Source organism: Chlorocebus sabaeus, chromosome 17 (assembly GCF_047675955.1).
Source record: "Chlorocebus sabaeus isolate Y175 chromosome 17, mChlSab1.0.hap1, whole genome shotgun sequence".
Classification (NCBI taxonomy): Eukaryota; Metazoa; Chordata; class Mammalia; order Primates; family Cercopithecidae; genus Chlorocebus; species Chlorocebus sabaeus.
The window spans coordinates 22204096-22232035 of record NC_132920.1 but is presented as its reverse complement, the minus strand read 5'-3'; the positions used below and the strand labels follow the sequence as shown (position 1 = coordinate 22232035).

At 35.9% G+C, this 27940-nt stretch overlaps 1 long non-coding RNA gene across 1 annotated transcript in view; it reads right to left on the bottom strand.

The window, feature by feature from the left end:
* Nucleotides 1-7799: 7799 nt before the first annotated feature.
* The window catches only part of LOC119626798 (uncharacterized), a 31906-nt gene continuing 11765 nt past the window's right edge, over nt 7800-27940 (bottom strand). Inside the window, exons 2-3 of the long non-coding RNA XR_005242967.2 lie at nt 16150-16314; nt 7800-8411 (exon numbers count right to left, since the gene is read on the bottom strand). This is a non-coding gene — a long non-coding RNA (uncharacterized lncRNA). The remainder of the gene's footprint in view (nt 8412-16149; nt 16315-27940) is intronic.

Genomic DNA, 27940 nt, shown 5'->3' with positions numbered 1-27940 from the left:
TCCACAATTATAGTCTTCAACACCCCTCTCTCAGAAACTGATAGAACCACTTGGCAGAAAATCAGCAACAATATAGAGAGTCTGAATAACAAAACAACAGGGCCTAAATGACACGTACAGAACACAACGGCAAAATACCTGTTTTTTTCAAGTGCCCATGGAGCATTCACAAAGATACAGCATATCCCCAATCCATAGAACAAAGCTCAACAAATGTAAAAGTACTGAAATGATACATAGTGTGTTCTCTGACTATAACAGAAGGAAACCAGAAATCAACAATATAAAAACAAAAAAATATCTAAATATATGTAAATTAAACAATACACTTCTAAATGGCAGCTCACACCCGTAATCCCAGCACTTTGGGAGGCCGAGGTGGGTGGATCAGTTGAGGTCAGGAGTTCGAGGCCAGCCTGGCCAACATGGTGAAACCCCGTCTCTACTAAAAATACAAAAATTAGTCAGGTGTGGTGTGGGTGCCAGCCTGGACAACAGAGTGAGACTCAGTCTCAAAACAAACAAACAAAAAAAAATCCATGGGTCAAAAAGGAGTTCTCAAAAGAAATTAAAAATGCATAAATCTAAATAAAAATTAAAACACAACACATCAAAATTTGTGGAATGCAGCTAAAGCAGTGCTGAAAAGGAAATTCATAGCACTAAATGGAAATAAGGAAAGGTCTGAAATCAATAATCAAAATTCCTTTCTCAAGAAACTAGAAAAAAAAAAAAGAGAAACTAGAAAGAGAAGAGAAAAAGAATAGCCAAAGCAATCCTAAGCAAAAAGAACAAAGCTAGAGACATCACATTACCTAACTTCAAATTATACTGTAAGGCAGCAGGTCCCCAACTTTTTGGCACCAGTGACTGGCTGTGTGGAAGACAAGTGGGTAGGGATGACTTCAGGATGATACTGTTCCACCTCAGATCATCAGGCATTAGTTGAATTCTCATAAGGAGTGTGCAGCCTAGATTCCTCTCATGTGCACTTCACGATAGGGTTTGCACTCCGGTGAGAATCTAATGTCCCTGCTGATTTGACAGGAGGTGGAGCTCAGGTGATAATGCTTGCCTGCCGCTCACCTCCTGCTGTGCAGCCTGATTCCTAACAGGCCATGGATGGATACCTGTCTACAGGTTGAGGATCCCTGCCGTAAGGCTATAGTAACCAAAACAGCACAATACTACTACAAAAATGGACACATAGACAAATAGAAGAGCGTAGAGAACCCAGAAATAAAGGCACACACCTACAGCCATCTAGTCTTTGACAAAGTTGATTTTTAAAAAGCAATGGGGAAAGGAGTATCTATTCAATAAATGGTGCTGAGATAGCTGGCTACCCATATGCCAAAGAATGAAACTGGACCCCTACTTTTTATCATACACAAAATTTACATATATATATACCATATGCAAAAATTAACTCAAGATGGATTAAAGATTTAAATGTCAGACCTCAAGCCATAAGAATCCTACAAAAATTATGAACATGGGCCTTGGGAAAGAATTTATAAGTCATCAAAAGCAATTATAACAAAAACAAAAAATTCACAAGTGGGACCCAATTAAACTAAGTAGCTTCTGCACAGCAAAAACAAACAAACAAACAAACAAACAAAACAACTATCAACAGAGTGAACAGATGACCTACAGAATGGAAGAAAATATTTGCAAATTATGCATCTGACAAAGGTCTAATATCCAGAATGTATAAGAAGTTTAACAAGCAAAAAACAAACAACCGCATTTTAAAAATGGGCAGTAGACATTAACAGACACTTCTTAAAAGAAGATACACAAGTAGCCAACAAACAGATGAAAACATACTCATCATCACTAATCATCAGAGAAATGCAAATCAAAACCACAATGAGATACTATCTCACACCAGAATGGCTACTACTGAAAAGCCGAAAAACAACAGATGATGGCAAGGTTGCAGAGATAAGGAAACACTTATACAGTGTTGTGGGGAATGTAAATTAGTTCAGCCACTGTGGAAAGTAGTTTGGAGATTTCTCAGAAAAACTCAAAACGGAACTACCATTTGACCCAGAAATCCCATTACAGGGTATATATCCAAAAGAAAACAAATTGTTCTACCAAAAATACACATGCACTCATGTGTTCACCGTAGCACTAGTTACAATAGCAGAGGCGTGGAATCAACCTAAGTGCCCATCAACAGTGGATTGGATAAAGAAAAGGTGGTGCATATACACCATGGAATACTATGGAGCCATGAAGAAAGAACAAAATCATGTTCTTTGAAGCAACATGGATGCAGCTAGAGGCCACTGTATGAAGCAAATTAACACAGGAATAGAAACCTAAATACTGTGTGTTCTCATTTGTAAGAGGGAACTAAATATTGGGTACTCATGGAGATAAAGATGGCAACAATAGACACTGGGGACTACTAGAGGGGGGAAAACAGAGAAGGGCAAGGGTTGGATAACTAACTGTTGGGTGTTATTCTCAGTGCTTGGATGATGGGATCATTTGTACCCCAAACCTCAGAATCATGCAATATACCCGGATAACCAACTTGCATATCGACCTCCTGAATCTACAATAAAAGTTGAAAAGGACAAAAAAAAATAATAAAAACAGGAGTAGAGATCAATAAATTTGAAAATAGGAAAATACAGAAAATAATTAAAATGAAAAACTGGTTCTTCAAAAAAATCAATAAAATTCACAAATCTTTCGCAAGACTGACAAAACAAAAATGGAGGAGACACAAGTCACCAATCTTAGGAAGGAAACAGGATATCACTACAGATCTCACTGCCATTTAAAAAGTTATCAAGAAAATATGACAAACAATTTTATACTCGTACGTTAGACAAATGAGAAAAAGAAAAAAAGAAGCAGTTCCTCAAAATTTGCAAATTACCACAACTCCAAGAAGAAATAGATAATCTGAATAGTCCTTTAACCATTAATGAAATTGAAGTTACCATACAAAATTTCCTGGAAAAAAATATGCAGTTCCAGATGCTTTTACTGGAGAATTCTACCAAACATTTAAAGAAGTACTAATGTCTTTTTTTTTTTTTTTTTTCCTCCTGAGGCAGAGTCTCATTCTTTTCCCCAGGCTGGAGTGCAGTGGCATGATCTCGGCTCACTGCAACCTCTGCCTCCCAGGCTCAGGGTGTTCTCCTGCCTCAGCCTCCCTAGTAGCTAGGATTACAGGCATGTGCCACCATGCCCAGCTAATTTTTTGTTGTTGGTTTTTTTTTTTGTAGAGACGGGTTTTGCCACATTGGCCAAGCTATTCTTAAACTCCTGACCTCAAGTAATTCACCCATCTCAGCCTCCCAAAGTGCTGGGATTACAAGCAGGAGCCACTGCACCCAGCCTAATGTCAATTTTATACCTCTCTTTCAGAAAATAGAAGTAAAGGGAACACTTTCTAACTAATTTGGTGAGGCTAGTATTGTGCTGATACTAAAAACAAACAAAAGTAGCGGAAAAAAAAAAAAAGAAAAGAAAATTACACACCAATATCTCTCGTAAATTCAGATACAAATGTTTTCAGTCTCAAACACAGCAAACGGAATCCAAAAATGCATACACATAGACCCTGAACATAGACGTCTGGTCACACTATGTATCTATTCAAAAGGTTTAAATAAGTCAGTGATACAGTCAGTAGGGGGTCTAGTAAAAATATTATCATTGCAGCAATATGATAACAGATACCAAAGTCTAGATCAAAGCAATGTTTTGAGTTTACCTTTTCCATTAAAGTTAATCATGCCAAGAGTCATTCTAAATGTCTATCAAAAATTCATGACTACTTTTTATAGGATGGAAAAACATTTCTGTAGCATAAAATTATGAATGTATTTGATGCTTTCTCTTTGCCCTTCCAGAACCATCCAATTCTTTTCTATCAAGATATGGGCTTTTACAGGCTGAACTTACCGGACTAGATCCACCTGGCTCCCCTGGCCTCTGGCTTCCACTTGAGTTTAGTCAATGGTTGGCACTAGCAAAAGATCACAGAGTCAGGAGAGAAAGAGATTCATATATTTATTCTCTCTTCTGATTCCCTTCCTACTGGAAAGTGGCCAAGCTTCTACACTAAAGCCCAGAGCTCTGGTTGGAGACCCTCTCCCATAGCTACAAACAAGCTAGTGATCTCTTTACAGATTCCAATATCTGCTGTTCCCTTTGCTCCTGCAGGCCTAAAGGTGCTAAGATCTCCCTGCTCTTACTGGTCCCAAAGGAATCTTTGCCATTCCTTATGGGTTACCCTGAACACTGACTATAGTTTCTAACTAGCCCTTTGAGCTCTAACCAGCTCATTAGGCTCTCTTTATTTTCTTCATTGGAATGTGCCATCTTGTTTTTGGTGGTGTAGATGGCTACAGAGCTACTAAATGATGATGGCCCCTCAGAGAACTATCACTAATGTGCCTTCAGTAGAAGGGTGGCATCTTTCTTCCTGACCACAAAATCATAAACACAAAAACATCCACAGGTATCACAGGATCAGCTAAACATAAGTACAAAACAATGATTCCAATATTTTTCTTTACTTTTTATATTATTTTGTATATATTTTAGCCAATTCCCTTGGCATTAAAAAAAGAGTTCCTTAGAGATAATTGTTCAATGGAATTTATTGGATATTTATAAAATAACCCTAGAAATCAACTAGATAGCCTTCCCATTTTAGAGATCGACACAAAGAAATCTGAAAATGAATGTCACTCATCTAAACTCATAAAGCCAGATGGCAAAAGTAGAAACGAAAATTAAGTTTCCAAATTCCAATCTAATGGGCATCTAATAAACCATGCTATCTCCTCGGAACTGGTTTTTCAAGTAAATACTACTTCGAGCATGTATTGCTGCAAATGCTGCTCTCCACATTAAGTATATGTGCCTTATAATATTAAACATACTTAAGCATATGTGACATATGCTTTGACGGTAACATCACAATGAACAAACAAATGCCACACCCTAAGCAGCCAGCCTGGAGATGAGATTTCAATTGTAGGTACTGACCAAAGAAAGGTCCTGTTTTTGCCATGGCACCCTGGAGCCCAGCAAATAGCACCTTTTGGAAATTGCAAAAGCTGAAACTGAATAGTTCAGCTATTTCTAAATGATCACATTAATTTTGTTCATATTTTACAGTAGTTTTATTTCAGTGTTTTAATTACCAGATAAATTCTTCTACATGATCATTAAGGTTCCACAGCTTCCTAAATTTCTGTGTTTCGTGACGGATTGTCAGTCCCTTCCTGGGTTATACAATTACCAGCAAAGCTCCTTGACGCAGGCTCATTTCTCATCCACAAACTCAGCCAAATATTACATGCCATATGTCAATATTTCTGCTTAGATGTCCTCAATGTATTTTCAAACTATATTTATTTGGAAACTAAAGTGACTATCAGACAACATTTCGGAAATATCTCCTTTCCTCTGGGCTTTATGCCCACGTTTATAGATGTCCCTCCATAATCGAACATAGAGGGGAAAATGTACTTTTTATGGCAGTAATTTTTTTCTCTTCCCCCCTCCATTTACTCAGCTGGGAAGAGGAAATGAAAAAATATGAGCAATGGAGTTGAACATACTATAAACCACATCTATTTTTGGCAGGCTGCAGACCTATGCACTGTCTTGACAGTGGTGTGGGACAAACTCACTGCTTCCGTTTGCTTTTTGCTTATGCTGGGAATTCATATAGCAGATTTCTCTAAAGTGACAACAAAGTATACAAGGACAATATAGAGAATAAAGTAAATGCCAACAGCAGGGTGAACCCAAACTAATCAATTAACACTGCTATACTTTTTCAGCCTTTTTTTTTTTTTTTTTCTCTTTTAACAGGACTAAGCTTGCCTTGGGTTAAATCACATAGATTTTAACTCCGTGTACCATCTCAAAGTTAGAAGCAAGAATATTCTGTGAACATCTGAGGGCCAGTCAGTGACAGCTCTAACCGAGAAGAGGGTATTGTTCAGAAGCAAAAGAAGGTAACTCTGAGGAAGTTCTTGGCCCCTAAAAACAGATACTTGAACAAAAGGTGAAGGAAATCATTTTGACACTGTGATACATCTATTTGGCATTTAGAAAAATCAAATATCCATATTGTTTACTCAATTATCAACTTTGGTATTCTTCCAATAAGATGGAAAAAAGTAAATAGAGGACACATAGCTCTTACTAGAAAAAGAAAAAAAAAAATCTGTCCTGACGCCTAAAGAGAACAGTGCCATGAGCAGGCAGGGGTGTGAGAGGGAAGACCAGAGGGGGCCATGAGGAAATCTCATCTGCTTCCCAGGATGGACTGGATCCAGGTCTGTGCTCAGAGAAAGAGAAAAATGTACCTCTTTTGTTTACTCCTTGCAACCAAATTGGGCCAGAACTCAAGGGAGCACCATTAAGTGCAACTTTTCAGCTTCAAGAACAGTGAAATAAACTTCTGTAAACCAACATTTGAACCTAACAACTATGCTAAGCACCGCTTCTATGGTAAACGAGTTCAGAATGGTGTACAAATTAACTTTGGGAACAAAACCTTTTGTAGGTAAGAGACTTTCTATAGAGAAGCAAATGAAAAATAAACAAATAAAGATTATCCCAGGAACCAATTTTCCTACGTCTGGGAAAATCTATAATGTTGTAGAAAGAGACAAGTTAAAATTTAAAACTAACCTGAGACACCACATCATACCTCTTAGGTAAAGTAATTTTAGCATTCTTTTTGCCACATATTAATTTAACCCCACTGTTTAATAACACTATGTGCATAATTACATTTTAATTTATGTAACCTATTAACTCATTTATTGGTGGGTAGTAAGGCTAGAGAACTGAGGCTTGGAAAAAATAAGTTGTTTAAATGGGCTAATCACTTAAAGTGTGATTAACACTTCTGATTTTAGTTATACCATTATTATTTATTAGACTGACAAATCACTGATTGCCTGATTTCCCAATTTTAAAGTGTTTGGGGACTACCCTAAAATTACCCTTTTCATTATTTATTAATTCACTCATGTGTTTATTGTCTGCTTCCCCTGACTAGAGTATAAGTTCCATGAGAGGACACTCTTCTATACTGTTTACAATGGTATCTTTAGTCTCTAGATTAGTACAGGGTACAGAGTAGTTGTTGAGGAAATAGATGAATGAAAAAAAGTAATAAAATAATTTTTCTATATTCATCTTATTCAAAAGGTGCAAAAGTTAAAGCTACTAATGGGATATTTGAATCTGTGGTTAATTCATTAGATAAAATAGAATAATCTTAAATAATAGCCTATATTACTATTTTACTATGGGCAAAAGCTGTTATAAACTTCATGGCAAGATCCTAATTATTTCCAAATATCTTTCAGTTATCAGTAAGTCATTAGCTTGTAAATTCACTACTAGTGTGGTAACTATCTCAGTCTCTACCAAAAAATACAGCTTCAATAATACTATCGTCAATATAATTATATAAGGCAAATACTAAGGAAAACAATTCTAAGCCATGAAGTTGATAGCTAAAGGCCAACACTATTTAATAGTAGAAAGCTCTTGGCCTGAGAGTCAAGAAACCAAGATTCTAGTCTAAACATTTACTTACCAGTTTTGGGAACTTGTATCAACCGTTTGACCTTGCTGAGCTAAAGTGTCGTCTGTAAAATGTCAAAATTTAATATGATTTCCAAGACCTATTCTAGCTTTAAAAATCTATCAGAGCAATAAATTGTTAGCTACGGGGAAAGTACATAAATACATAATAATAATAGATAACACATATGGTTCTTACTAAGTGGCAGACATTCTTCCAAGCACCTAACATCGATTAACACACTAAATCTTCACAAGCGAGCCTAGGAGATAGTTCTATCCCCTTTACTTTAAAGAAGGGGAAACTGAGGCCTAGACAGGTTAGATGACGTGCTCAAGGGGCCTAAAGAAAAGACATGCACAGCCAAAGACCTCAAGTGGCCTGCCTTCTGTCCGTCACCCTCATGGCTCACCTCTTGTGACATTCCTGGCTCAGGTTGTGCTGAACTTCCCTCTGGACCCAGAGAACACAAACTTATTCCCATCCAGGAACCTTTGCGTGATTTGTTCCCTCTGCCTTAAGGGTTTCTTCCCTAGATCTTTGCACGTCTGGGTCCCTCTCATTATCCCAGTTTCATATCAAAGATCAGACACCTACCTTGACCCCTCTAACCAAAGTCGTTACTATACATGGCCACCTTTCTTTTTATCCAGTGCATCCACAACTATCTGAAACTATCTCATTTAGTTGTTTATTAGTTCATTCATTAGTTCTCTTTCTCCCTTGACTAGAGCATAAGTTCCGCAGGGGCATGGATTTTGTAATACTTACCTCAGTATTCCCAGTACCTCGAATCATACAGGGCATTTTCCTGCAGGATAAATGGATGAGTGAGTGAATGATAACCTAATAGAAATGATTTTCCTATATTCATCTTAGTTATTCTAAAAGTGCGAGTGCTAAAAGAACTCACAGCATACATTGAATTTCAGATGTGCCATTTAAGTAAGAAATACTTTCAGACAAAGGAGAAATGAGTTTACTGACGATATTTAGTACCAGCATTTCCAGAATTTCTGCTTTACTGTCAACTCTTATCAAAATAATTATGTAAACATTTCATTTTTTTATTAAATGAGTGTGTTCATTTCAGAGAAGAGTTCAGATCTTTCACTAAATCACCAAAGAAACTAGTAACAATATGAGTCATCAAAAACATTAAGCTCACAGAATCCAATACCTCCAAGAAGGCTTAAATTTTATATTAAAATTTATATGCTTCAAGTGCATAGCACAAGTGATGTGCAGAAACAGAAGCAGTAGCAACCATGTTTCATGTCCTCCCTGGGGAAGGTGGTAAAATACTATTTTGTCTACACAGAAAACGCCTCTAGCGAGAACAGTGAGCAAATTTTGAGTGAGGGCTAACTGTATATGGGGGCAGCTTACAGAACACAGGGGCCCCTAGACTCAGAGGACATGTAACATTGAAAGGTCAAAGCCTTGACTGCTCTCAAGATTCTCATGCTCACATTCATAAATTATTGAAAATAGCTTTTAAAAATCCATGCAATATACTAAGAAAAGATAGAATAAAAACTAAAAATATGATAAATGGAATCAAGAAAAAATGACAATGGAAGAAATTTGTTGAAGTCAAGATTGAAGTGAATACACAGGATGCCTAGGGATCTGGAAACCTGCTAGAAGAAGCACATATATTGATGCTAGATTTTCTGGGATCCAGGGCAAGGAGGGCCTTGGGGGACAGAGCCAGGAAGTCCAGGATTCAGAATGGCCCAATCAGTTACATTATTTGTAGCATGGATGAGAGGGTAAAATGTGGCCCAGGACAGGCATTACTATCTCTGAAATCTAAGAGAATTTTCTCCCATGGGTCCTCATAAAAATGATAATAAGTGATGTGACAAATTTAACAACACTCTTACACTCAATGCAGCAATGCGTTTCCTAGACTGTTTCTTATAAAGTCACTCACTGTAGGCTGAGGCACTGCACCAAAGAAGCAATTCAATAAAGGCAGTTGTCGAGGGCCAACAGCAATTTTCAGTCAATTAATGCATCTTCTTGTTGGACTACATGTCCATCCAGTGATCGTGTGTGTGTGTATTTGTGTGTGTGTGTGTGTTTATAAATACAGTTTTGTTCAACTGACATTTTCATAAAATTGCAGCAGCAGGGACCTAAGTACTCTTTAACAGCTACCTGGAATGCAGCTATTCTATGTTCTGCGTTAAGTTGGAACTATCTCCATGCCTTGTAGCCATCTAAGCAGAGATAGACTAACATCCCTTTAGGAAAGGCAAGGTGTCTGCCTAACAGAATATATAATGAATACCAAGTCTCTCAGTCCTCTAGGGAAGAGGCAAGAAGTTCCTCAGAATGTAATTTTGGATATACTGATAAAAGGACCAACCCTAAAGTTCTCCAGCAGAAGGTACATGGCTTAAAAAAATTATCCTTCAAAATTATATATGCAGACAAAGTAATCATGTCCTTTGGCCATTTTTTTTAAGTCTCAGGAAAGCACATTTGGGGTGGTTCATCTTGAAAAGCAGGCCATTCTTCTGCAGAGAAGAATTGACTACAAAATTATATACCTAGAGAACTAAATGACCTAACCTACTGCATAAGATTATAAATGACCAACCAGTTGTATGTTATGGATAGTTTGCCAAAAATGGTAACTTTCCAGCGCTTTGGGAGGCCAAGGCGGGCAAATCACAAGGTCAGGAGATCGAGACCATCCTGGCTAACACAGTGAAACCTCGTCTCTACTGAAAATACAAAAAAAAAAAAAAAAAAATTGCCGGGCTTGGTGGTGAACACCTGTAGTCCCAGCCACTCGGGAGGCTGAGGAAGGAGAATGGCGTGAACCTGGGAGGCAGAACTTGCAGTGGGCCGAGATTGCGCTATTGCACTCCAGCCTGGGCAACAGAGCAAGACTCCATCTCAAAAAATAATAATAATAAATAACTTTCTTTTAGAGCAGTGCCCCTGAGCCCCTCTCCTTAGCAACAAAGGACATGGCCAGGTTTCTACTTAAACTCACCGTTTTTTGGGTGTTTTTTTTTTTTTTTTTGAGATGCAGTCTCGCTGTGTCACCCAGGCTGGAGTGCAGTGGCGTGATCTTGGCTCACTGCAACCTCTGCCTCCTGGGTTCAAGTGATTCTCCTGCCTCAGCCTCCCCAATAGCTGGGATTACAGGTGCCTGCCACCATACCTGGCTAATTTTTGTATTTTTTGTAGAGACAGGGTTTCACCATGTTGGCCAGGCTGATCTCAAAACCCTGACCTCAGGTGATCCACCCACCTCGGCCTCCCAAAGTGCTGAGACTACAGGCGTGGGTCACTGGACCCAGTCAAGTCATTGTTGATTCATGGTACCTATACCATGTACTTCCATAGAAAATATGTCTACCTTTCTATTCTCTACTTTGTTATAATGCTCTAAAAAACTATGATATATATTTTGATATATTTATATATTTCATATACATAGATTTATTATATTCATGTATTAATTTACATATAGTATATTGATGTAAACATAATTATAAGTCTAAAATCTTAAATATTTATTATAAACTTTTTAAAAACATACCCTTCAAACTATTCAGCTACAGAAATATGATTGTGGACATTGTTCTTTACAGTATTCTCTTAATGAGGAACCTTGTAAGAATTTCTTTCTGGGACTAGTACACGGAATGATTACCTCTTGAACAGTCTATTTTTAAACATATAAATTCTGTAAACTATAAAATGGTCCACATTACAATTTTTCAGTTGATTGTTAGAAAGCTTCGTCTAGCTTTTGATTTATTTGTAGCAAGTGTATAGGTTTTTGTGGTATGTATTTAATATCCTTATTGTTGTTTTTCTTTTATTTCTTATGTTAAATTACTTTTAATTTAATTTCCTTTGAGTGACATTATAATTCCTTGGTGTGCTTTGGGTCCGCTTTACATCTATAATAGTGGAGTAGATATGCCCAAGATTTGTTTTCCTTTCATGGACAATATGGGGTTGAGTAACATGCTTTTCTTTACTTTAAAGAAAAAGAAAAATAAAAGGAAAACTGGTATGCATTTTTAATCAAGTAACTGTTAATAACAACATAGTCTAAGATTTGGAGGAGGAGAAAATAAATATGTTGCTGCTTTAAGCTTTTATTACTTTTGAACAGAATTGAGGATGAGAGCATAAATCCCAAATACTAAAGCTTTAAAAATAAAATTAAATTGACTTCTCTCAGGATGTTGGGTTTTTTTTTTTTTTCGCTTGTTATTTTTATTTTACCTAGGATATCAGAGAGACATCTTATAGTGAAATAAAACTAAATTCAAAATTTTTAGTACAAATATAAACTAAATAAGCATAATATGGAATGTCTTACATCATTCTTTAGAGAATTTAGATCTTTTGTGAAAGTATTTACTCTTAATATCTTAATTTTTTGCCCTACATCATGCAGAAATTATTTTCTTCAATGCTATAACCCAAAATGCTTCTCAATAGATTTGTCGTAATATTTACTATATGTTGTGGCAGCTGCTGGATCATAGAATGAATTTAATAAGGATATGAGTATGGTGATATTTTTGTAAGTCTTACAACGTTTGGTAACTTAGAGTGCTGCAGTTTACTCATAGTTTGACTAGGAATAGAAATAGTTTGAACAGGACTATTCAAATAAGTTTAATAGTAATAGTTTGAATAAAATTATTCAAGTAAGTTACTTTAATTTCCATTTCTATATTTCCAATGTAGCAGTGCTTTAAAAGTGTTTATAGTAACATTAATTTTCTATTCCAACATGTTTTTATAGCAAATATTTGATCATGTGTAATGGTCCATGTGCTCTTCCTATTATGCTAAGTACGCTCTTACTATTATGTTAAGATTATATTTGCTTACTTCTACCAAATATTTGGTATAAAATTTTCTTTACTATCAAATATAGTTTCCACATATGTTGAATGCCATATGTGGATATGTAAATATTTTCAATTCAGAAAATGAGGTACAAAGAAGAAAACGTTTCTTTAGAGCCAGCCTTCAAATTAAAAAAGCAAAATGAGCAGCCAGCAGTCCACAGTCAAAGACACTGAGCAGAGGACACGTGGAATTAGCAATATTTCTTACTGAATTCCATGTTGTTTTAATGTATTGAATTATCCAGGGTATGGACAAATGTATTTCTAGTCATTACCTAACTATCTTAGAAAAGATGGAAACTGGTAGAGAAGAAAAAGGGAAAGAATATGAACAACGTGAAAATGGGAGAGAAAATTAACCACTTAAGAACATGCTTTAACTACTCAGAAGCAACTGTGGGGCCTTTTTATGTAATGTCTTCCAATAACTAAGAGGAGGCAGGGAAACGTTTTTTCATTAGTAAAACCGATCTTTAGACAGTAAACTGAAGTATTCTTTGCTCTTTTGTGGTGACAATAATAGTTGTGGTATGATGCTATGATTTTAAGATAACATGACTAATTCCACAATCATATAAGGAAATTTGTGTCATTCTTTTATAGTGATATTTTATTCAGTACACAAGACCCTAGTTTAGGTCTTTCACAGAGAAGTCTTCGGCTTTTGTTCGTTTGTTTGCCCCAAATCCTGTCCTTAAACAAAAATAATATGGTAGGAAAAAATTTCAAGAGTTTGTTGAGTAATCCTATGATATTTTCAACACATGCAGTGAATTTGGTCTTTTTGACCCGAGTAATCAACAAGCATGAACGTTATGCAAATGTGTTCGTCAGATCTCGGAAAGTGAAGTTATCAACTGACGTACTCTGGGTATCACTTGAAATCCAGACACTCAAAAAAAAAAAAAAAAAAGAAAAAAGAAAAAGAAAAGAAATCCAGACACTCTGAATGTACAGGTGAAAAGCACTTTATAAATAAAACATATTATTATATTTCATTAAATTCACTGCCAGCAAAATCAGCAAGTGGCTTTAAAATAACAGTCTTGCTCCAGTGCCACTAACAGGACTTTGAGTATATACAGTAGTTTAATTTTTCCATAACCTAAAAAAACTATGTACCTTTGCTTAAAGGAACTTACTTTAATAAAATTATTCTAAGTGCATGAAAATAGATAAATATAGTCTATATTTTATTGGCCTTTAATTTAAAAATATGCAACAACACAAGAACCACCTCTAAAATTAAAGACACAAGGAATTAAACATAAAAATTGAAAAGGAAGGGCCGGGCGCGGTGGCTCACGCCTGTAATCCCAGCACTTTGGGAGGCCGAGGCGGGCGGATCACAAGGTCAGGAGATCAAGACCATGGTGAAACCCTGTCTCTACTAAAAAAAAAAATAGAAAAAAATTAGCCGGGCGCAGTGGCGGGCGCCTGTAGTCCCAGCTACTCGGGAGGCTGAGGCAGGAGAATGGCGTGAACCCGGGAGGCGGAGCTTGCAGTGAGCCAAGATTGCGCCACTGCACTCCAGCCTGGGCGACAGAGCGAGACTCCGTCTCAAAAAAAAAAAAAAGAAAGAAAGAAAAATTGAAAAGAAAAAATGCATCGTTTTTCAAACAAGAGCAAAATTTTTGAAAAATGAAATAAACAGGAACCTTCCTGATAGAATCTCCATGATTCCAGTTATTTCCATATTTTTAACTCTGTGATGATATAATTTTATGATCTCAAAAGAAAATCCTTAATCTCGTTATTTTTCTTTTATTCCTCGACTCTGGGAGATTCAACAAGACAACTCTGGAGATGGAAAAATGTTATTTATCATAATTTTATCCACACAGAAATGACAACTGAAGCCTAGAAAATAGATATTTCCTAAAGAAGAAGGAAAAGAGTGCATGTTCGAAAACTGGGCATTAAGGAACATGCACATTTAGAAACACGGAAAAAACCATAGTAGCAAGACTAGAAGTAATCCAGATAGAAGACAACTCAAAATGGATGCCACGAAAGCCACTTCTTTTGAGTAGGAGGGTGTGGTCAGCAATTTTAAATTTGCAGAGATGTCATGGAGAATGAACATTGAGCAAACGGTCATTGTATATTGTAGAAATAATTTATTAATGACATCCTAGCACAACGTCTCAGTGAGGACACGCAGAACAAATTCAGGTCACAAGGATGTAAGGCAGACAGGCAGACAGGCAGACATCAGATGTTGACCATTCATTTTAAAATTGTAGTAGTAAAAGAAACAAAAATGTTAAGACAGTAGCTATATTCAAACAAAAGCATATCATTGTAAGATGTTAGTCCCATCTCTCCTCAGTTTTGGGAACATTTATCTTTGGCCTGAATTTACTAGCTATTTATGTCACTGATTTGTTTTTGTTGAATTACCATTCTAAATATAACTTTCTAGGGTTACTTAAAAATATGCAATGAAACTTATTAATCTAAGTATAGTATGAAGCCAGGCGCTATGGCTCATGCCTGTAATCCCAACACTTTGGGAGGCTGAGGCAGGCAAATCACCTGAGGTCAGGAGTTCAAGTCCAACCTCGCCAACATGGCAAAACTCTGTCTCTACTAAAAATATAAAAAGTAGCCAGACGTTGTGGTGTGCACCTGTAGTCCCAGCTACTTGGGAAGCTGAGGCAGGAAAATCACTTGAACCCAGGAGGCGGAGGTTGCAGTGAGCTGAGATCACACCACTGCACTCCAGCCTGGGCGACAGAGTGAGGCTGTCTCTAAATAAATAAATAAATATAGTATGAAGTCCAAAACAGTGAGACATTTTTTAAAAAGAGCACTTGAGCGACTTTCATTCGAAAGCAATTCAGTGCATATGGTTATTATTTGGTTAGTATCTCGCAAAGGTACATGCTAGTAAAAAATTCTTCACAATTATATAATGCTTTATAAAACATTGTGATTTTTATTCTATTTTTAAAATTCAACTCAAGAGTTAGTTATTACTAAAGTAACTTACTAAAAGTAGAATAGAAACTATTGTATTTCTATTGAAAATAAGCTATTTGTATTAAAATAGAATAGAAACTATAACTATTCTATAATAGAATACAAATATATACTTCCACCGAATTACCATAACATAAAATGGAATTAAGAAATTATACTATAAATAAAATCCAAAGGATATTAATATTGCATTTCAAAGGCATTATGCAACCCAATTAATAACATCTCTTTATACTATATTTAGAAATAAGATTAATAAGAAACGGTCCTAAAATATCTCTAAAGACTCCACCAGCATTCCTATTATACAACCTCACGATTTCTAATTTTTTCTTATAGGAACTTTAATTTTAAAGGAGCCTGAAATTTGGGCGAGTAGCCACTTTATGACTTTTTAAAAATGAATAGTCATATTATTACTCTAAGTATATATTGACAGGCACATACTATAAAACAAATATGTTTTATTTTATATTTGATTGTTATGGAGGGATGGGGAAAGCTCCATGGTGGGTAGATAAAAGAAGGCATTGAAAAGGTAAACTATCAGTTGTTACAGGAAAAGGTAAATTATAGTTGCCCATGACATTTGTGGCTAATTATAACAATCATCTTCCTAGACAACAGGAGGATAATGATACTCAATCAGGAGCAAGTACTCACAATTTCCTCCTCCCCAGGCACCACAGCCCCATCTGATTCACTCCTGCGTCCTCCTGCAAGTGGGAATCAGATTGTTCTTTCTTGAATTATTTCTAAACCATTCTTTCACCCTTTCCTGTAGCCCATTATCAAAGAGCTCCTTGTCTTGGGATTGAGTGAATCTGACTGTGAAAAAAAAAAATGACAAATGAAGAGAGAAAAGAAGAAAAGAAATCTATTTAAACTAAAAAGATGCTCATGAAACATAAAAGCAAAATATAAACGTCAGAAAATAATACATTTGCCTTACAAGTAAATAAAATATAATACAAGCATATTTATGATCTGACTTACGCTGTATTGAATAATTCTTAAGGCACAATACATAAAAGAATTTCTAACCTTTGTCTTTAACGTAAAATATATCTAAAGCCACCAATTTTAATGCTAAATTTTAAATGAAAATAAAATACACACCTAAAAACAATTATGGAACAAATAACATTCTAAATAACATTGTCCTCAATTTTCCAGTATAATTTTCACAGATATATTTATATATACATGAAATACATACTCAAAATATGCACTCAATTTTTGTGTACTTTTTTATAATAAAGGTAATTCTTGAAGTATGTAAGTAAATACAAATTAATTGGACACTGTCATAAGTGTTTAAATATCATATTCTATAAAACCATAAATGTATAAACTAGAAAAAAGCTATGATTTAACTTGTAAAATACAGTCATCACAGACATTGACCGTATAAAATAAATAGTAAATGCTAACGAGAGGTTCTCATTATGCAGTGAGATGAAGTAGGTTTAAATAGAAATAGCTACAATTTTGAGAAGATATAAAGAAGAAATCTTTGGTAACATAGCAGATATCCACAAAGGGAGTTAATGAATTTAGCTTATATGAACATCATCATCCATCATTACCACAAACATTGTAAATTCAAAGAAAGCAAAAAAATTTTATTAATAACCTGTCAGACCCACCTCTACAATACCTTTTTCTCACATTTTTGGCTTTAGCCCCTTTGATCATTTCTCTACAAACAATAATTTTGCAATCTTCTATATAAAGAGATGGCTAGGCATGGTGACTCATGCCGGAAATCCCAGCATATTGTGAAGCTGAGGTGAGAGAATCACTTGAGCCCAGGAGTTCGAGACCAGCCTGGGCAACATGGTGAAACCCCATCTCTACACAAAATTAAAAAAAAAAAAAAATAGCCAGGTGAGGTGGCACATGCCTGTAGTCCCAGCTACTTGGGAGCCTGAGGTGGGAGGATTACTTGAGTCCAGGAGGTCAAAGCTGCAGTGAGCCATGATCATGCCACTGCACCCCAGGCTGGGTGATAGCCCTGTCTCCAAAAAAAAAGAGAGAATAAATAGGAAATTTAGACTCTCCTTGAGCATGGTTAATAAATATTTATTTTCTTTATATGATTGATCATTTAACAATAATTTTAGCTTTTTATTAAATAATGTATTATTAGTAACTTTATTAAAAGTTTTATTGATAACTTACGAAAACCTCATTCAAATCTTTGTTCGTGTGAGTGCAGGATTTAGAACAATTTTCCACAAGCAAGGTCCTGCTCTATTTTCTTATATATTCTGAACCTCCTTTTTCCTTCATTACCCACATAGGTCCATGCTCAGTACTATAGGATATATTCACATGGCCCAGGCACTTCCTATCAAGATGCTTGCAAGAGCAGTAGGCAACAAAATTAATTGCAGGAGCCATTCCTAAACCAAGATGACTGGCAGTCTTAACCATCCATGAAAGTGACTGTGAACCATACAAACCTATCCTAATGAACCCAAACTAAACACATCCCTAGCTCAATTTCTCTTTACATGATCCCCTAAATACCATTTAACACGAGGAAACATTTGAGGGATGATGAATATGTTGATTATCCTGATTGTATTTTATGGGTGTATACATATGTCAAAACATCAAATTGTATACTTTAAATATGTACAGTTTTTTGTCTGTTAATTACACTTCAATAATTTTTTTCAAAAGTAATGTGTCAGTTGGAGTCTAATTAAGAGGCAGAAAATACACAGTAATTTGAAAAGAGAAGGTTTGATATAAAGGATAATTAACCGTAATTTGGGGTCATGATAAAAAACTCTAATGAAAAATTTAAGTTTTAGGAAAAGCACTCAAAAAGGAGCAAACTTGGAAAGGGGTGCCCTCCTCAAGGCTGAATTACGACTTCATTAGAAAGCTGTGCTCGCAGCCCACTGCATGGCAGAGAAGTTCACTGGATTGTCTGAACCAGAGCCAGCCCACATGTGTTGGGCAAACAGGAAAAACAGACAAACAGAAGAACAAAATATCCTTCCCAAGTTAAAGGTGGCAAAGCTAGTGAATAAGAGCACAGAATGAGTCAAGGTGCCTGGAGCTCACTCATTGGGAGGGTCATGTGCAACCAGGGGTATACGGTGTCTGGGCCAAGAAGACTGTGAGAAACAACTTGTGGGGTGCAGATGGGCAAAGGTTGGTATGAGATTGTGCATAGGAGGTTGGGATGTTGGGAGCAGGCTGACAAACAGGGCAGAGCAACATCTGAAGCATATGGTGTCCATGTCACGGGCACAAAAGACGTCTGCTTTTGCTACATCTATTCATCATTAGTGGGGGTTCAAGCTAGTGTAATAAGACAAGAAAAAAATATGTAAAAGGCATCCACATTTAAAAAGAAGTTAAACTATCATTATTCACAAATGACATGACCGTCTGTATAAAAACTCCTATGAAATGTACCCAAAAATCTACTAGAATTAAATGTTGAGTTTAACAAGACCATGAGATCCAAGATCAATACTAAAAAAATCAATTGTATTTTTATAGACTATCAATCAAGAATCAGAAATTGAAATTAAAAGAAGCAATACCATTTATATAAGCATCAAAAATACAAATGATTTCAGGATAAATCTGACAAAAGATATGCAAGACCAGTGCAGTGAAAAATACAAAATGAGATCAACCTACAATGATCTAAATAAATGAGGAGAATCATTTATTACAGAATCATTTGCTGTTCATGAATCAGCAAACTCAATATCATTAATATGTCATTTATCCCCTGATTAATAGAGATTCAATGTGATCTCAATAAAAATCTCACCAGGCTTTCTCACAAAATTGACAATTTTATTCTAAAATTCATATGAAAATTCAGAAGAGCTAAAATAGCCACTCTAGGTGGAGGGGAAAGGAACAATTTTGTAGGACTATCTAAGACTTGCTGTAAATCTACAGCAATTAAGGCAATGTGGTATTGACATGAAGAGAGATAACTGTATCAACAAAACAAAATAGTGATTTCAGAAATAATCCATACATATGTGTGTAATTGATTTTTGACAGTGTTTCAAAGGGAAGAAAGAATAGTTTTTCAACAAATGGTGCTGGAATAATTGGATATCCACAATGCAAAAAAAAAAAAAAAAAAAAAAGAATTTGATCCATGCTTTGTACCACATACAAGTTTGCAGAACTGCAAAGGAAAACAAGGACAATTTTAGGGGTGATGTTATGGTTATTAAGCTGGTTCTGTGAGAGTTTATGTGTACATACATATATAAGAACTTAGCAAATTGCATACTTAAAATATGTGTAACTTGTTCCATGTCAATTATACTTCAATAAAGCTGTTTAAAAAACTAGTACATTTATCCATGCTTAGCCTAAGTATCTTTCAATAAATGCACTCATATATACAAGTGCATATTAGATATATTTAACAGATACTTGTATTCACAAAAGAGAACAGCTATTATCATCACTTGCTGGTTCTCATCGCAAATTTATACTTTATAAAAATTAGCACTTTATAAAAGATGAAATACTTTTGCATATGGAAACAGTGTTCCAAATGAAAAAGACTGTTTGGTGGAAGTCAAGAAGAGATTTTGTGTGCTTGGACCTACTTTTCATATTACTTGCCTTCATTTAGCTGGAGAGAACAACAGAGCTGACTGGCCACTAAAGAACTCTTACTATTGCCACAGATGTCCACACAGTTGCTTTTTTGAGGATTGGTCAGGACCTTGACCCAAGTTTCAGAAATGTAAACTCCCAGAATTTGATCTTTGCTATGAAAACATGTAAAATGGTAGAATAGATCAGACTTTATAAACTGGAAGGGATTTTAAATAGCATTTAATCCAAACCCTTTATGTTATATGTGAAGAACCCAAGGCCAAGAGAGAATAAATGCCTTGTCCAATCTTGGTACTGGCAGGGTCAGATCTAGAATCCAAGGTTTCTTGTGATCAAAATCCTGTGGCTTTTTTCTTTTCCTAATACCAACCTTTGAGTATTTCTTTCCCTAAATACTGTACTCATTAATCATTTTCTTATATAAAAGCATCTTCTTACATTTTGCAGTTTTAGGTACGTTTTTGTTTAACTATAATGAAAAAAATCCCTGCAATCTTTCCTGTTGCCAGATTCATCTACAGACTCCAGATTTGACCCTTTTAAAAATCAGCTGTTTAATTTCAACACACTCAGGACAATGTCCTCTGATTTTGTGCCTCTCTCCATGTCACTCATTTTTCATTATCCAGGTTGAAGACAATTGTCTCTGTCCTTCACCTAGAGTAATTGTTTTGAACTCTCTTTGAAAACAAAAGTACCAGGCTGAGAGTAGTTTCTATAACAATAGAGTTTATAAATACAAGAAAAATATGGAAAAATCTCAGGGACCTCTTAATCATATTACTACAATCCTGGAAGAATTCAATTAGTTCAGTTTTATATTTAAATATTTATTTTTTCTTCCTGATTTCAAAAGCTAAAAAACTGTAGAAAACAGAGGAAAGCTTTTAAAAGAATGAAATCACTCATAAACTCTCCAACCAGATATAGCCACTATTAACATCTGGCATTTTTGGAATTTTATAAATAGATGTACATATAACTAAAGATATTTAATTAACTAACAAGCTATATACATAGCTATGAAGATAAAAGTCACATTATATATAAATTTTGTATCTTTTTAAATTAACATATTATAATTACTTCCCTGTCACTAAAATTCTTTATACTATCATTCTTAAGAGAGGCATGCTATTCAACCGTAATGCCATACCATTATTTAATCCTCCCCCTGTTGTTGAACATTTTTATAATTTTTAAGTATTTATTATAGATAATGTGAGGACAATTATATGCACGTCAATCTTTGTTAGTATTTCTGATTCTTTTTCATAGAATATGTTCCTAGAAACGCAACACTATTAAAATTTACCAGTAATGGATGATCACATAAGCTAATCAAAGCTTAAGTAAAGTTCTTTCAAAAGACTGTGTGCCAAGTGCTCTTGAAAAGCAAGAACGGAATGCATATAAAATGTCTTTTTCCATGCATAAGCAGCTAACAGGAATAGCAGCCATTTAAACATTTTGCTTTATTTCCCTTTATAGTAATAGTGGAATGATATTTGCACACAGATTCCCAGCATCTGGACATTATGGTGGATTCGAAACAGAAAAAATTGTCATTGCCTAAAAGACGACTTCCTAGATCTATTTAAGATACATTTTTAATAAAGGCATAAGCACACAGTGTCACCATGGTGATAAAAGGAAGCTAGGAATACTGTCTGGTAGAATATACACTGAATAAAAAAATAGGTTGATGATACAGTAGAAGAGGTTCAGGCAAAGAAAGGATCAGAAGCAAAAGCAGAGGGTTTCTCTGATGAAAGAAATAAAGAATCATAGATGTATTCGTTTCAGATTAAATCATGTAAATGTCACATTTGGCTTTCTTGCACAGTTTGTGTCTACCCATCAGACCCTTGGGCTAGCTAATCAAAGTTCATAGTACATACTTTTAGCAATCAGTGGGCAAATCTCAGAAACAAGAAAGACAAAACCATCCTTGCCAAGAACGCTTCTTAACAATGTACAGCATGGCTTTGTTGTTGCTGAACGCTAATTCCGTGGGGGCAAAGGGATAGAAATGGGTGAGCGGGATTCTTCACCTCAAGCGTTGGCTACACTCAGACATTCTCAAGGTATAATGAGACCACTGCCTAAGAAGATAGAACAAAAGAGGGCTTTAAAGAAAAATAATGATTCCTTTCCCCTGCTCATTCCTGGGGTTGAGGATCTGTGTGGATGTTGTTTAGACATAATTAGTTTGGAGAAAATGTTCTTTATCATTTTTTTTCTCTCTTTAGAAGTTAAGGCAGAATAGTTGGATAGAATGAACGTGGACTAGGTGCTGGTATCTCACTTTGTAGAAATGTGTGATTAGGGCAAAGGTATTTGATTTCTCAGAGTCAGCTTTTTGTCTGTCAAATTAGGTTAATACCTCACACAGTAGTTGTGAAGATTAATCTAATAGACCACTCAGTACGTAATAAACACCATGATAGATTGCAGTATTATTATTAGTGTTATTTATGGATTTGCTTGGGAGATACAGAGATATTTCCGAAGTACTATTAATTTATATTTATGTAATGTAAAAGGACCAAAATCTAAAACACTATGTTAATTATTTGGGGGCAGGGGTTAGTTAGATTAGTCAATTCCTTTTAATTTTCCTTAAATTCTTCAATTAACTTTACTTCAAATATATTTTATTAGTGTATACATGGACTTGCAGACTGAGAAGTCTGCTACAATTGCGTTTTTGTTTGTTTGTTTGTTTGTTTGTTTGTTTTTTGAGACAGAGTTTTGCTGTCACTGCCCAGGCTGGAGTGCAGTGGCACAACCTTGGCTCACTGCAACCTCCGCCTCCTGGGTTCAAGTAATTCTCCTGCCTCAGCCTCCCAAGTAGCTGGGATTCCAGGCACTCGACACCACGCCCATCTAACTTTTTGTATTTTAATAGAGATGGGGGTTCCATCACATTGGCCAGGCTGGTCTCGAACTCCTGACCTCAGGTGATCCGCCTACCTCAGCCTCCCAAAGTGCTGCGATTACAGGCTTGAACCACTGTACCTGGCCTATAGTTACATTTTGAACCTTGGAATTGTGCTGTTTAAGTTTAAGAGATATGTATGTCCAGACTTCTGATCAAAATAATGGACTAAATCACCACTTCCCATACATTCATGTTTATACAAAGTCATCCAGGGGTTTTGTTAAAACACAGATTCCCACTCAGTGAGCCTGGGGCGGGTCCTGAGACTTTTGTATCTCTAACAAGCTCCCAGTGATGCTGATATGGTTGACCTGCACCACACAAGACAATAAACCAGCAGTTCTCAACTAGGAATGACTTTGTCCCCCCAGGGGACATTTGGCACTTTCTAGAAACATCTTTGGTTGTCACAACTGCAGGGTGGTACAGCTAGTGGGCAGAGGCCAGGAATGCTGCTAAACATCCTATAATGCATAGGACAGGCCACTACAACAAAAAACAACTCAGTCCAAAATGTCAGTACCATCCAAAATAGCAGTAGTGTTGAGGTTAAAAAATCCTGAAGTCGACAAATCTAAGAATCTTCCTCCACTTGCTATAATTACTAACAATGAAGAATAAAGCATATGGTCTTTTATTCACTCCTGGATTCAGATGTCAAAAAAGAAATGAAAAGAAATTTGGGGAACCAGAAACAACACTAAAAATATGTGTTCATACCTAACATAATGAACCACAACAGAAACCTTACATCCCACAATGGATCACCCTAACCGGATGCACCTCTCAGGGATGGGGTTGTAGTTCTGGCATGTGGATTGATGGTTTGGAGGTACAATGGGAGGGCAGGGATATTTTAACAGGAGGACTTGAACAGGAGGTCCACAAAGCTGTCTGCCCCAAGTAAACACAGGTAGCTGCCGGGAGATAACAGGAACATGGTGCCTTCTGACCATAGGTGTGGGGTCTATGTTCCCACTTACTGGAAAGACAAAGTCCAAACCCACACTGCATGAAGATGGCTCTACACATCTCTCCAGGGCATAAGCACGTTGTTTCAAATCGCCCTTTTCTAAACGATATTCTCCTGTACTGACATTTAACAAGTTATTATCTGGCAAACTAAATTTTGATTGATAGGATGAAATCGATCAACATGTTTACTGATAGATTTTTGTTCTGAATTTCCAGGTTCATCAAGGAGCTAATTTTTATAGGTCGCCTTGAAGATTTCACAAAGATATTTTTATTAGCAAAACTGTAATCAACACCAGCTGTATTCAGAATTTAATTGACCCACTTGGGCAATCATTTATCTAACAAAGTAATGGATCTTAGGGCAAGGGAGAGATAAAAGACAGAGGTTGGAGTTTAAACAGAAAACAAATCAAAATTAGAGAGAGAGTTTATCATTTTGAAATGGTGTGGCCAAGATTTCTTGGAAAGAAAAATTAGCTAGTCCTCTAAATACAACATTAATATTAGTAGACACCTGAGCACCATTTCACTGTGGGGGAGATTTATACGATATTGTGGGACTTCCAGGGCATCCCAATATGGCAATCTAAAACTAAATAACAAGTTTCCTGTCTTGGTTTTCCCATCAGAAATATAAGGTATATTTCCCTGTATTTGAGATTTAGTGGGATCAGAAGAATAAACGTGAACTATTCCATGTGTATGATGGCGGACACTCTCAACTATCAACCTATTGGAGGACACTATCCTTTTTGTTTTTTACGTAAGATCAAACAATTTTTTATACAACCTGTAACAAAAAGGAGAATGTAGTGAAATTTAAAAATCAAGAGACTCATGAGTCTTATTTGTGTGTGTGATTTTAAACCGAATTTTGAACATTGTGTCTATATGGATGAACTTCAATAAGGTTCAGAGCATATAAAAATGTTATTTCCTTCAGATGGCTTTGACCTTTCTCCAATTTCCAAGTCAGTTAATCAGCACATATTCAGCACATATTATGTTGCATAATAGGACCAGGTCTGTAACAAAATGTTATGATGGAAAAAGGCCTAAATTCCTTTTAAATGACAGAATTAAGTTTCGAGGAGTGAATCATCATTCGTAATTTTTTTTTTTTTTTAATCTGCTGAGAGAAAGGGATTGAGTGAAGAAAACCTCAGGGTAGCTGTGTCTTCTTCATTTTGTCTTGTATTGTGTGATGGGAAGGTAGAAGTAGACTTACTTTAAAATATCTTATGAGCTTACCCTCATTGGTTAGTAACAGCTGTGGGCAGCCTCTGAAATTTATCCAAACCTCACAACCCAGGAAACAAAGCAGAAATCTCCATGCTATTGAAAATAAATGCGCCATTTTTAGCCACTGTTTTATTCTGTAATAATTGACCAACTTCAAGTCCAAACTCAGAGTTTTTGGATTGTCAATGTAGACAGAAACATTTCTTTGTGGAAAGAAATTTTCTCAATCCCTTATTACATCTGTCTTTATACCTCTCTACCAATCCACACCTAGCTTTCTCATAATTAAATGAGAGACTGAAATCAGACTATCTACTAATTCTTAATGAATTCCTTAAGTAGTCTTTACAGGAGACTGTAGGTCTTTTAAAAGAAACAATTATGCGGAGGGAGCCCGCCTCACCCAATTTACAAGCTGGGAGCAAAAGCAGGTTTAGAGCTGTGTGTCAACACCAACCATTGTTCCTACTGGGGGACAATTTTCATGATATTTTTCAAGAATGTAAAATAAGGTTAGTTGGAACATGCAATTCTAATCCCTTCCAGCACTTATCACTCTTCAAACATTCAATAGCCGCCCTTAATACCATTACCTCTGGGACAACATTTGAGTAGGCCCCTACAATCTAACAACAAGAGACCCCAGAGAAAGACTGTGGTTTAAAAGCCTGGTTAAAGATTAGCACAAACAGTAATAAGAAGGTTCTTAGGAAAGAATCAGGACAGCTGCAGCTGAATCCTTGCTACCTGCTGAGGGTTGCTAAGCAACTTGGGCCTACCACTGCCCCAAGGGTGTTTTACTTTACAATTAGGATTTTTGAAGGGGATGAGGGGGAAGAGGGAGGGGTGATTCCTAGTGAAACCGACGTAGATCCATATATACGGATATGTGTTGTTGTGGGTTTTTTAAATAGGGAAACTGTGTCACTCCGTCCTTTCAAAGGTAGAACACCCCCTATAAAGCAGATATTTTTTTTGATGTAACTGACAAAAATCTAACAATAACATGGAGTTTTAAAAGTGACATTTTGACTCTAAGGGAGGAATTATTTGCAATTTGTTTTGAACAGAAGCTTAGTTCGTGTCAGTGGTGAACCTCCAGACAATCATTAGTTTAAACTGCCTGCTATGTGTTTAAAAATTTCAGTCAATTTAGAGCTGATCTGAATTGCAAATGTGATGGTAATAAGCCATTAGGGAACTGCATATCTCTTTTTTGCACTTACAACCCTCTGCTTTAAGGAGCTCCAACTACACTGAAATATGAAAATATCATTTTAATCATGCGCATTGTCGACAAACATAGAAATGCTGGAGACTCAGAAGTGGGAAAGTGGCATTCGGAGGCTAAACATGGGAAGCTGTGACAAGAATGAAGAAACACATATAACATTTACTTTAAATTATATACAGTAGTAAGATTTTCCAAAAACAAATATTCAGTTTTGTTTGTAATGCAACTTGAATCTCCAAGCCCAACATCTGGATAAAATTTATTTTCTTTGGATTTTGGAATTAGACTTAGCCCAAACCCTTTATGACGCCACTTGGGAAATCAAGAGAACTGCTTCTATGGTCAGATTTCAGCTTGCAGTACAAATAATGAGTTTTTAAGGGTGCTTATCAATTAAAACTCTTATTTAAATAGCCTATTTCGGTTCTCTAGAATACTGTGTATTTTTGTAGTCTCAGAACCATCAATGTCAAGAAGTATTTTATTTTCTCAAAGGAGTTTCAGTTCGGAAGCTTAGACAGTAGCACAGAAATTCATCATGATGATGCAAAAATCTCACCCCATCATTAGATTTCTCCATCGTCAGGTATATACTTAATTGAATAAAAGAGAAGGAAATTGAGAACAAAAAGAGGAGCTTTCCGTATTTTCAGTGGATAAGGTACATTTTCTTGATTCTCAGATACTATTTTTGTAAGCCATTTGATTTCAAAGCTAAGCAGAACCATTGCAAGAAAGGGCTGACAACCGACCAGCTGGTCAACTAGCCATTTCAAATCATTTAGTATTTGTCTTTTCATTTCTGTACCTCACACATCTCTTCCCTTTTGAATTCACTAAAGTTTGGTACTTGGCTTTGTTTCAGCTGTATGAATAGAACCCCAGAAAGTTCCCTTTCTCCCACTTGCCAGAATCCTTGGGAAATATGGAAACTTATGAGTAATGCATTCATGACATGTTTTCTCTCAACAAATTAAATATTTGCTAAGATAAAGATAAAGTGTAACATCATTGGTAAATATAGCACAAAATGATAGAATTTGAGTCCCAGAGGAAAATCTTAGTTAGAATTTAACTCCAGGGGGCCTTAGTCATCCATGAGGTCAGGGCTCTGGCCAATCCCAATGTTTGTTTATTTCCTTGAGAATGAAAGATAAGGGCACGAACTCTGTGATGTCAGTTATATTGGTGAAAAGAGAACCTCTCAAGTGTCAGCTTTTAGACTGTGTCTGGACTCCAAGAAACAGAAAAATAAAATTTTAAAAAGAAAGAAATTCTCAAAAATAGCAGCCCATCTTTTTCACACTGCATTGCTTCACTTGATTTTAAATGATTTATTTCCAAACTATGATTATAACAGGGAGAGTCTCTAGCTATGTCTAAGCCAGAAATATGAAGTAGAAATGGAGCCAATCATACATATGAATGAGGAA